Source organism: Myotis nattereri, assembly GCF_964212035.1.
Source record: "Myotis nattereri genome assembly, chromosome: Y".
Lineage (NCBI taxonomy): Eukaryota > Metazoa > Chordata > Mammalia > Chiroptera > Vespertilionidae > Myotis > Myotis nattereri.
Window position 1 is genome coordinate 5,221,299 of NC_138094.1, and position 10,215 is coordinate 5,231,513.

The 10,215-nt window shown below is 50.5% G+C and overlaps 1 pseudogene across 1 annotated transcript; it reads left to right on the top strand.

Moving 5' to 3' along the window:
- Positions 1–9,156: 9,156 nt before the first annotated feature.
- Positions 9,157–9,908, top strand: LOC308512174 (TCF3 fusion partner-like; annotated as a pseudogene). The gene has a single exon. The product of its transcript is annotated as a TCF3 fusion partner-like (transcript).
- The last annotated feature ends 307 nt before the right edge of the window (positions 9,909–10,215 follow it).

Here is a 10,215-nt window from a genome sequence, read left to right on the forward strand (position 1 = left end):
AATACTATGGACAACTCAACTCCAACAAACTAGACAACCCGTAGGAAATCGACATGTTCCTAGAAAAATACAACATTCCAAAACTCAATCAGGAAGAATCAAAACATCTCAAAAGGCCAATAACTATGGAAGAAATTAGAGCAGTCATCAAAAAGCTACCAGCAAACAAAAGCCAGGGTCAGACAGCTTCACAGGGGAGTTTTACCAAAAACTCAACAAAGACCTAAAACCTATCCTGCTTACACTTCTACAAGAATCCAAGAGGAAGGAACACTTTCAAGATCATTCTATGAAGCCAGTATCACCCTAATACCAAAACCAGGTAAAGACAACACAATGAAAGAGACTTACAGGCCAATATCCCTCATGAACAAAGATGCCAGAATCCTCAACAAAATCTTAGCAAATCAGATCCAGCAGTATATCAGAAAGATCATACACCATGGCCAAGTAGGATTTTTCTCAAGGATGCAAGGATGGTACAATATCAGAAAATCAATAAACATGATACATCACATAAACAAACTGAGAGTAAAAATCCACATAGTCATATAAAGTGATGCAGAAAAAGCATTTGACAAAATCCAACACCCAATTTTGAGAAAAACTCTAAGCAAACAGGGCATAGAGGGATCATACTTCAACATAATAAAAGCCTTATTTGACAAACCTACAGACATCATACTCAATAGGCAAAAACAATTACTCTAAGAAGAGGAACAAGACAGGGATGCCCACTCTCACCATTTCTGTTCGACAGAGTACTGGTAGTGCTAGGCAATGCAGTCAGACAAGAAGAAGTCAAACAAGGCATGATAAGTGGAAAAGAAGAAGTAAAACTGTCATAATTCGCAGATGGCATGGTATTGTCCATAGAAATACCTAAAGACTCCATCAAAAAAACTAGGAGATTTAACAAATGAATTTGGCAATGTAGCAGGGTACAAAATTAACACCCAGAATTCTATGGCTTTTTGATACACGGATAATGAACTCAGAAATAGAAACAAACAAACAAAAATGCCATTTAGCAGTGCAACAAAAATTTAAGAAACCTAGGAATAAACTTAACTAAGGGGGTAAAAAGCTGTTCTTGGAAAACTACAGGAAATTGAAAAAAAGTGATAGAGGAAGACTAAAGCAAATAGAAGAACATACCATATTCATGGATTGGTACAATCAACATCATTAAAAATGTTCATAGTACCCAAAGCAATGTACAGTTTTAAGGTATTCCCCATTAAAATATCAATGGCGTATCTCACAGACCTAGAAGAAAGTTTCCAAAAATTCCTATGGATTTAAAAAAAGACCCCAAAGAGTTAACCGCAATCTGGACAAAGAAGAACAAAGTTGGAGGGATAACCATACCAGATATCAAGCTATATTACAAAGCCACCATTCTCAGAACTGCCTGTTACTGGCACTAAAGCAGACATAAAGACCAATGGGACAGAACAGAGAACATAGAAGTCGACCCTAACCATTATACTCAATTAATATTTGACAAAGGTGGCAAAAGCATAGAATGGAGTCATACAGTGTCTTCAATAATTGGTGTTGGAACCTGGATGGCAATCAGGCCTAGGCGGGGTGGGACAGGTGAGGCCGCGAGGCAGGGTGGGGCCTGGCGGGGCTGGGCGAGGCTGGGTGGCTGTGCACTGGGCTAAGACTAGGCTATCACAGGCAGAGAGACTATTGCCCTTCCCACAAGGTCTGGGGCCTCTGGGCTGGGTCCCATGTAGGAACTTAGCCTGGACAGCTGCAGAGAGGAGGATGAGGTGCCGGGCACCAAGGGGTGGCCCACACCCCAGGCGAGGGTGCACTTACAAGTGACAAGGTTCATCATGGAGGCAGGTGTCAAGCTAGGGATGCAGTCCGTTCCCCTCGCAACCGCCTGTGCCATTTACTGTAAGTTCTTCTGCGAGATCAACCTGGACGCCTATGACCCCTACTTGGTCGCCATGTCTGCCCTTTACGTGGCTGGCAAAGTGGAAGAACAGCCCCTGCTAACCCGCGACATCATCAACGTGTCCAACAGGTACTTCCACCTGGGCAGCGAGCCCTTGGAGCTGGACTCCCGATTCTGGGTGATCCGGGACAGCATTGTGCAGTGCGAGCTCCTTGTGCTGCGGGTACTGCGCTTCCAAGTCTCCTTTCAGCACCCACACAGGTACCTGCTCCACTACCTGATTTCTCTCAAGAACTGGCTGAATCCTTACAGCTGGCAACGGACCCCCATCTCCATCACTGCCTGGGCCCTGCTGCGGGACAGCTACGAGGGGGGGGGGGGCTGTGTGTCCGGTTCCAGGCTCAGCACATAGCCGAGGCGGTGCTCCACCTGGCCCTGCAGGTCTATGGGGTCCAGGTGCCCGCCGAGGCTAAGGCTGAGAAGCCATGGTGGCACGTATTTAGTGGAGACCTTACCAAGCCAATCATTGATAACATTGTGTCTGATCTCACTCGGTTTTATACCATGGACAGAGAGATCCCCGAAGGCCCTGGCCCAGGCCTGCCCAAAGAGAAGCCTGGGATGCTCGGCAGCCAGGGGACAGCGCCACCACATCGCCCTGACGGTCTGTCCCCAGAGCACTGGCTGGGAGGACTGGTTTTGTGCTGCTGGAGACAGGCCAGAGAAGGCAATGATATGCTGCCACTTTGATTCTCAGGCTTTGACTCTCCCTGGCAGCCAAGGTCCAGATGGGGATGGGCGCTGCACCTCCCAAGGGCAGGAGCATGCAGTGGGCGGCTCTGAGGACTCAGTGTCTGCCTTTTTCCTTTGAAAGGATGCAGACTACAGCCGAGGTTTGGGATCAGTGGAAGGAAAATCAAAGAATGGATGGGATTGTGCCCCAGGGGATTTTTTTAAAGGCCAGATTTAGAGAAAGCATGACTCAATTAACAGAGGAAATTTTATTTTGTTTCATTGAAGATATTACAAAGCCAAAATAAAAACATAATAATAATTGGTGTTGGACATATAGCATACATACATGCAAAAAAGTTAATCTAGACCACCAACTTACACCATACACAAGTTTAAACTGGAAATGAATAAAAGACTTAAACATAAGTGGGTAACCATGAAAATCTTAGAAGAATCCATAGGCAGCAAAATAGCAGGCATCTGTCTCAGCAATACCTTTACTGATACAGCTCCTAGGGCATTGGAAACTGAGGAGAAAAGAAACAAATGGGATGAAGTCAAATTAAAACACTTTTGCAGAGAAGAAGAAGCCAACAAATACGAGAACAACAACAACAACAAAACAAGGAAGTCCACTGCCTGGGAGAAGATATTTGCCAATGTTATATCCGATGAGGACCTATTCTCCAAAATTCATACTGAACTCATCCAATTAAACAAAAGGAAGATCAACATCCCAGTAAAAAACTGGGCACCACCAGCACGAAGGCCCCCTCTGACTTATGGTGGTCCAGTCCCTGTGATGATTATTACAGCCACACAAGAGATGGATATGATGGGGGCACGGCAATTACTCCAGCAGCTGATGGGACACTCCTGTAAGAGGTTCTGAGTGTGGTGCTGGCAGCGATCACAGGATACACCATGTACACAAGAGAGAGTGAATAATGCAGTACAGTAGCTCACCTGATTGGGCACTTGGGGAGCCAGGGGGGAAGCCCCTGTGACAGAAGAATTAGAGACTGAAATTAAAAATGATAAGGTACCGACAAAATTTTATTGTAAAGAATGTGGCTTCTGTTATTTAAGTTGACTAAAAGGAAATGGTAGGTTTGGGGGAGGCATCAAGAATTCTAGTTACCATTATGAAGTTTCAGGATTGGAGGCAAGTTTTGAATTATACCAGGTTGTTTCATAAGTGCTGATTTAAATTACAATATACTTAAATGTTTAAATTTTACATATTGTATTGTTAAAATATTCAGAATATAAGCACAACCAACAGACCAACAGAGGAAAGACACTGGGAGTGGGTGATGAGAACAAGTGACTAGGAATAGGGGAGGCCAGGGGGAGGTCAGTAGAAAAAAAGAAAGAGACATATATATTACTTTTTGTAAAAACTTAAACACTAACATTACAAAAAATTTTCAGAAGAAAGTGTTCTGCAAATGGGATTTCTTGTCTGATTTTATGACAAAAACATAAAAGCAATCTGTTTGGATGGTGAGTTATATTCATGGCCCTAAATTTCCCAGGGTGTCTATGACCATATGTGCATAAAGTCTATGAAGTGAACTGTATACAAAATGAAGCAGTGTGTTATTTCGTCATGGCATGCTGCCCTGTTTTCCAGTTAGGGAGGGTAAACAAATGAGGTATTCTCCTTGGAAAACCTAAATGGATAAAAGGATTGAAGAACCTCTGACAAGGCTGCAAAACAAGGATTCCTCCAGCTCTGTGGCCCACACTTTGCCCCCTAAGATACTGATAAGGAGCAGGCCGATCCCACTGGCCCCAGGAGGAAGAGGAGACCTTGGGGAAATAGAAGATGGTGGTGAGCAGCAACAGGGCAATGTGGTGTGGCAGCGCAGCAGCCTAGGCCTCAGCATGAGGAAGATTCACAGACACCTGTGGAAAGGAGTATAGGAAGAACATGTCATGGCAGCCCCTGTTGAGGGGCGGGTGGAAAGGCCTGAAGGTGCTGTGGGTGGCCTAGAGGGAGAGTTCAGAGGAGGGGCTGAGGTAATCTGCTTTGACTCTGAGTGACAATGGACATGCACACTCTCTCCCCCTGCCTAAGCCCCCCTGCCTGATCTGGAATTGCACTGCCCTTGTTGTGCTGGTAGTTTCTGTCTCAGGCACACACCCTGAGGTCCGGGGGTCACAGGCTGTATCCTTCCCAGCATCCAGGTGTCCCTGTGAGAGAAAAGTAATGGCCCAGGAACCTGGCAGCACACCAGGGGAGAGCCCAGGCAGCCCCTCCTCACCCGCCCTGTCCACTCTGGGGACCATCTTCCTCTCATAGTTCTCCAGGGGATTGAGCCACAGGTCCTTGCTGATGATCTGGTAGGGCAAACAGGAGACCATAGGGACCTGAATAGAATTGCAAGCAGCAGGTGGACACAGGAAGCTGCATGCTGGCATGGCCAGTGACATCCAACCTCAGCAATCCTGCCAGATCCTGCCACGCTGTTGTCAGAGAACCAGTAGAAGAAGCTGGCGCTGTTGTCCTGGAGCCTGTGGCTGTAGGCTTCTCATTCACAATGCTGGTACCACTGAATCGGAGTGGCACTGGACACCCTGTATCCTGCAGGAGAGGGGTATGTGAAGCTGGGCACATGGCCTTCCATCCCTGCCCACCACCAGCTGCAGCCCATACAGGGAGCCTCCTGTTACTTGTGAGAGTGATGAGATACTTCTTCACAATCACATGGTTGCGGAAGTAGGGGTTGCTGCAGAAGTACAGGCTAATGGTGCAGCAACCCCAGGGATGCCTGACTTCCGTCACCTGCAGAAGGAAAGTGGATCCAGGGAGTGAAATCGCTGCCCAGGGCTCCAGCCTGTAGCTGTTTTCAGGGACAGGCCACTTACCCACCTGCCCTCCACCACTCCCTGGAGCAGGTAGACTGACCTTCAAATTGATCATGTGACCACGGATGTTTTCACCTTGGACCCTGATCATTGCCGACAACTCTGGGTGGTTGACAAACTGCTGTGGGTCAAGCAACCTGCACCTTGGGAGCTGGGCATGGACCAGCTAGAAAGTGCAGCCTGGCCTGGCCTCTCCTTCCCTTAAGGCCACTCCTTCTCCATCAAGGGCAGAAAGGGGCACAGCACCACTCTGTTTCCTGACAGACCCTGATGCCCACCAGACTGTGTTTTGCTGAGGGTTTGACAGGTTACACATCACACATTCATGCTTCTGACTGAGGAACTGGACATACAGATGGCCTGTAGGGCAGTGTTAGTCCCAGAAGAGCCCGTGCAACACAGCCCTGTCTGTGGGCATCAGCCTCTGGTGTATGGTGCCTCTGCATTGGAGCTCTGCCCCTGGACCCCCTGGTACCACTTCTATGGTGCCTGTACAAGACAGAGGGTGTCTCCAGGATCCTGGGCCAGACCGGGGCGCACTGCACCTAGCTTGTCCTCAATGTTCTTTTCTAGGGGAACCATCCCCGCTTACACCGTTCTCCTGCACTGTCCCATGCTCCTTGTGATCCTGCTCCTCTACCCTCAAGGATACAGCTGTGAGCCAGAACCCAGGGATGCACCGGATATTGAGGCTTCTCCGTTTGAAATAGGGCTTGAGCCTCTGCCGAGTGCTGCACCTGAGCCGAGAGAAGGCCCTGCTGGCTTGCTCGTTCATGGGCTCCATCTCCAATTGGAGAAACTGGAGCACCTCCAGAGGGGACCAGGTTAACTTGGCCCCGGGCCCTGACTGGGCCTCCTCCTGCTGCACTGGCTGCTCTTCTTCTGGCTTTGCTTTGGCCTTGGACTGAGGCTCCACCTCTCCCACCGGTTCCACTCCCTTCATGGTGCCCTCCACTCCCCCTGCAGGAAAAACTGCTCTACTGCAATTAATTGCTCCTCCATCCACCCCTCCTCCTGGTGGTCACTCCCTTGCGGGTCACCTGGATCCTGTGCCTCCAGCCTCAGCTCTTCACTCACCACCTCCTCCTGCCTCCCCACCTGCAGATCTGGGAAAACCTCCTCACCTGCCCACTTGGCCTGCCATGGCACCACCTGCAGAAGGCCCTCTGTCCACAGGATAAACTGAGCCTGTGCCTGGAACACCTCCCCCAGGCCCTCCTTGTCTTCCCCTTGCTCCTCACTCTGGGTTCCCTGCTGCACCTCACTCTCCTCTCCCTGCACACACTGCTCTTCAGACACCCAGTCCTCCTCTTTCCTGCACTGAAGATCAAGCCCAACATCCTGGCCTGTGTCCAACCTCCGCTCCAGGGTCTCAGCCTCCCGCACTTGCATGAAGTCCTCCCACTCCAGCCCCAAAGCTTCCCTCTGAACCTCCTGTGCCCTTGTGTCCTGGGTATCACCACTTTCCTGCACCGAGGTGAAGCTAAAAGCCTCCTGGATCATCCTGCTTGCCCTGTCCTTCCTGGTGCAAAGGCCCTGGGGAGCCCTGTGAATCCTCAGGCGCCCTGCAGCTGAAGGCCCCCTAGTGGAACTGAGAGGAAGCGCGCTGCCCCCAGGAGCCCCTCAGTCTCCCAACACAGCCTGACTCTGGATGCCCCCTGGCTCTGAGACTGGTGCTGTGAAGGAGCAGGTGGTGCAGAGCCTGCTGAGTCCAGGCAAGGTGCTTGCTCACTGGTGCATGCAACCAGGCCCTGGTGTGCTGAGTGGGGGCACAGTGGGCTCATGCACAGGCGCTGGTCATGTGAGCATGTGGTACAGAAGGCACCTAGCCAGGCCCAGCCTGCTGTTTCTGGGTGGGCTCCACAAAAGCCTCCTCTAATCACAGATGGGGCAGTGGGCGTCACCCTGCGAAGCCCTGCCACTTACTCAAAGCTCTGGTGTAGATAGTTGGTAGACTCAGAGGTATCCTATTATTAGCCTGAAAACCGAGATTTTGCAAGCTTAGAAACTTGACCTGACTGAAAAGAAGGAAGAAATGGTGGAACTTGAAAATGACTTCAGGTTTTCTCACTGTGCAGAATAAAGTCAAACATTGCTTCAGTTAAATATTTTAGCCGTTGGTCTCCCCACATGAACTACAATAATAATGTGCTTTGTGTTGATATTTACTGCTGTGTTGCTGACAATTACCTGGAGGAGAAGTTAAGGTGATTCAATGGCTTGAAAAAAGTTTAGCTAAATCTGATTGCAGGTCTAATTAAGCAAGTTTATTCCATATATATATATATATATATATATATATATATATATATATTTATATGGCTAAGTTGACTCGTGCATGTGTGATACATATGAAGCTCTTACTGGCGCCAATTGCATGAGTGTGTTTCAATTTGTCATTGTCAATCTGCATTTGATTGACACTGCTATTATAGAGAAAGGGCAAATAGCAGTATTATGGTATTTCTTCTAATTAATTTCCTTTCAACATGCACGAATCCATGCACCTGGCCACTGGTATTCTAATAGTGGCAAGATATCATCCGTGAATGGTAATATTCTATTGGGCAGGACATGCCAAATTGGTCGCACATATCTATCCTATCTAATAAAAGAGAAATATGGTAATTGGCGTACGACCGCTACCCTTCCCATTGGCTAATCAGGGCGATATGCAAATTAACTGCCAGCCAAGTTGGAGGTTAACTGCCAACAAAGATGGCAGTTAATTTGCATACATAGGTGCAATGCTAGGAGGTGAAAGGGGAAGGAGGGAAGAAGCCGCCTGCCCTGACTGCAATTGGAAACCCAGTGGCAGCCAAGAGCCAGAGAACCGAGCTGCTTTTGCTCAGAGAAGCCAGGCTGCCTTTGCTGGCTTCTGTGATAGGAGGACCTGGCCACCTTTGCTGGCCCTGGGCCAGTAATCGGAGAAGCTGGGTGGGGCAGGGAAGAGGCAGATGTCTGCCTCTTCCCTGCCCAGCGTGGCTTCTCAGATCACTGATCACCAGTGATGGGAGAACACCCAGAGGCGGGGCCAGAGGCCAGGCTGCATAGCTGCCTGGGGACACCATTTGGACCCCAGGGGCGAAGCAGCCAGGCCCCAGCAAGAGACCCAGAAGGCGACCCAGGTGCTGGGGCTGCATCGCTGCTGGGTCAGAAATCCGGTGCCCAGGCTGAGGAGACCCAGGACCCAGAGCTGCGTTGCAGCTGGGGCACACGATCCGGTGCCCAGGCTGAGGAGACCCAGGGCCCGGGGCTGTGTAGCAGCTGGGGCACGCCATCCGGTTCGGGGGCGATGCAGCCAGGCCCGAGAAGGAGACCCAGAAGGAGACCCAGGGGCCTCCCAAGAGGAGAGTCTCCATGGCCAGATGGCGTGGTGTCGGGGCAGGAATAAAGACCCGAGGTGACTCAGATGCCTGGCCACAGGGTTAGTCCAGCCAGCAGGGCCTTTCAGTTGGGACTGGGGTGGGGGTGGGGCAGGGAGGCAAGCTGGAAATAGAGAACTACAACTCACAGGAGGCTTAGCAGCCGGGCCTGGGTGCCTGGCTGTGAAATCCAATGGGCTGTAGTTTTGCAAGCCACTTTAAACTAGAGGCTTGCAAGGTTGGAAGTTCTGCGCCTGGAGCCAGGGAGAAATGGAGCTGGAGCAGAGAGAGGGGTCCATGGCAGCCGTGGGCTTTGAGGAGTTCTCAGCACCTCCTGGCTGGGAGCTGGCGCTGCCTCCGCTGAAGGTGGTCACATCCTGGAGAGCGAGCTTGAGACCGAAGTGGAGTTCCTGTCTGGGGGTCTGGGCAGCTCCAGCCTCCAGGAGCTAGAGGAAGAGGAGGAGGCAGCCTGAGGCTGGCAACAGCGGCGCCAAAGGGAACTTAATCACAGGAAGTACCAGGCGCTGCAGGGAGATTGAGCAGGCGAAGGAGTGGGTCCTGAACAGGCTCCATCAGATATAGAGGATAACATGGAGACTCCAGCAGGAGAGGAGGTTCCTCATGAAGGTGCTGGACTCCTACGGTGACAACTACTGGGCCAGCCAGTTCACCATCTTACTGGAGGATGAGGGCAGCCAGGGCACAGATGCCCCCACCCCAGGCAACGCTGAGAACCAGCCTCCAGAGAAAGAGGGGCTGTCCCCGCCCAGGAGGACGCCAGCGCCTGCAGAAGCCAGCAGCCTGGCCCCTGGCGAGGGGCCCAGGGGTTGGAAGAGGCGGCGAGTGCCACCGGAAGGGGGCCAGGCGTGAGTCCCGCTGTCTCTGGAGCTGGCCCCCATGCAGATAAAGGTGGAGGAAGACTTTGGCTTCAAAGCGGTCGAGGCTTTGGACACAAGTTGGGTTTCTGGGGGCCAGACAAGTAGCTGCCCTACCCCACCCTAGCCAGCTCCCCCTTTGACTGACCCCCCAATAAACAGACCCCATGCTCTCCTTGGCAAAAAAAAGCTTATAGAGGCATGCTTTTAGGATCAAATAGTATAAATATAGATGTAACAGGACAATAAAAAGAGAACCTGGATATGATGATCACCTGAATGCTGCCTCTGTGTCATTCCTTCGTCGCCGACTCCATCCACACCTTTGGGAACCCCCGGACCTACTGAGGCAGGGCCCCAACATTCCTCTTCTTATAAGGACTTCAGTGAGATGGGCTAAGGGTCCCACTAGAACTGCCTCAATTTAATCTAATCCCCTCTTTAAAGATCTTAT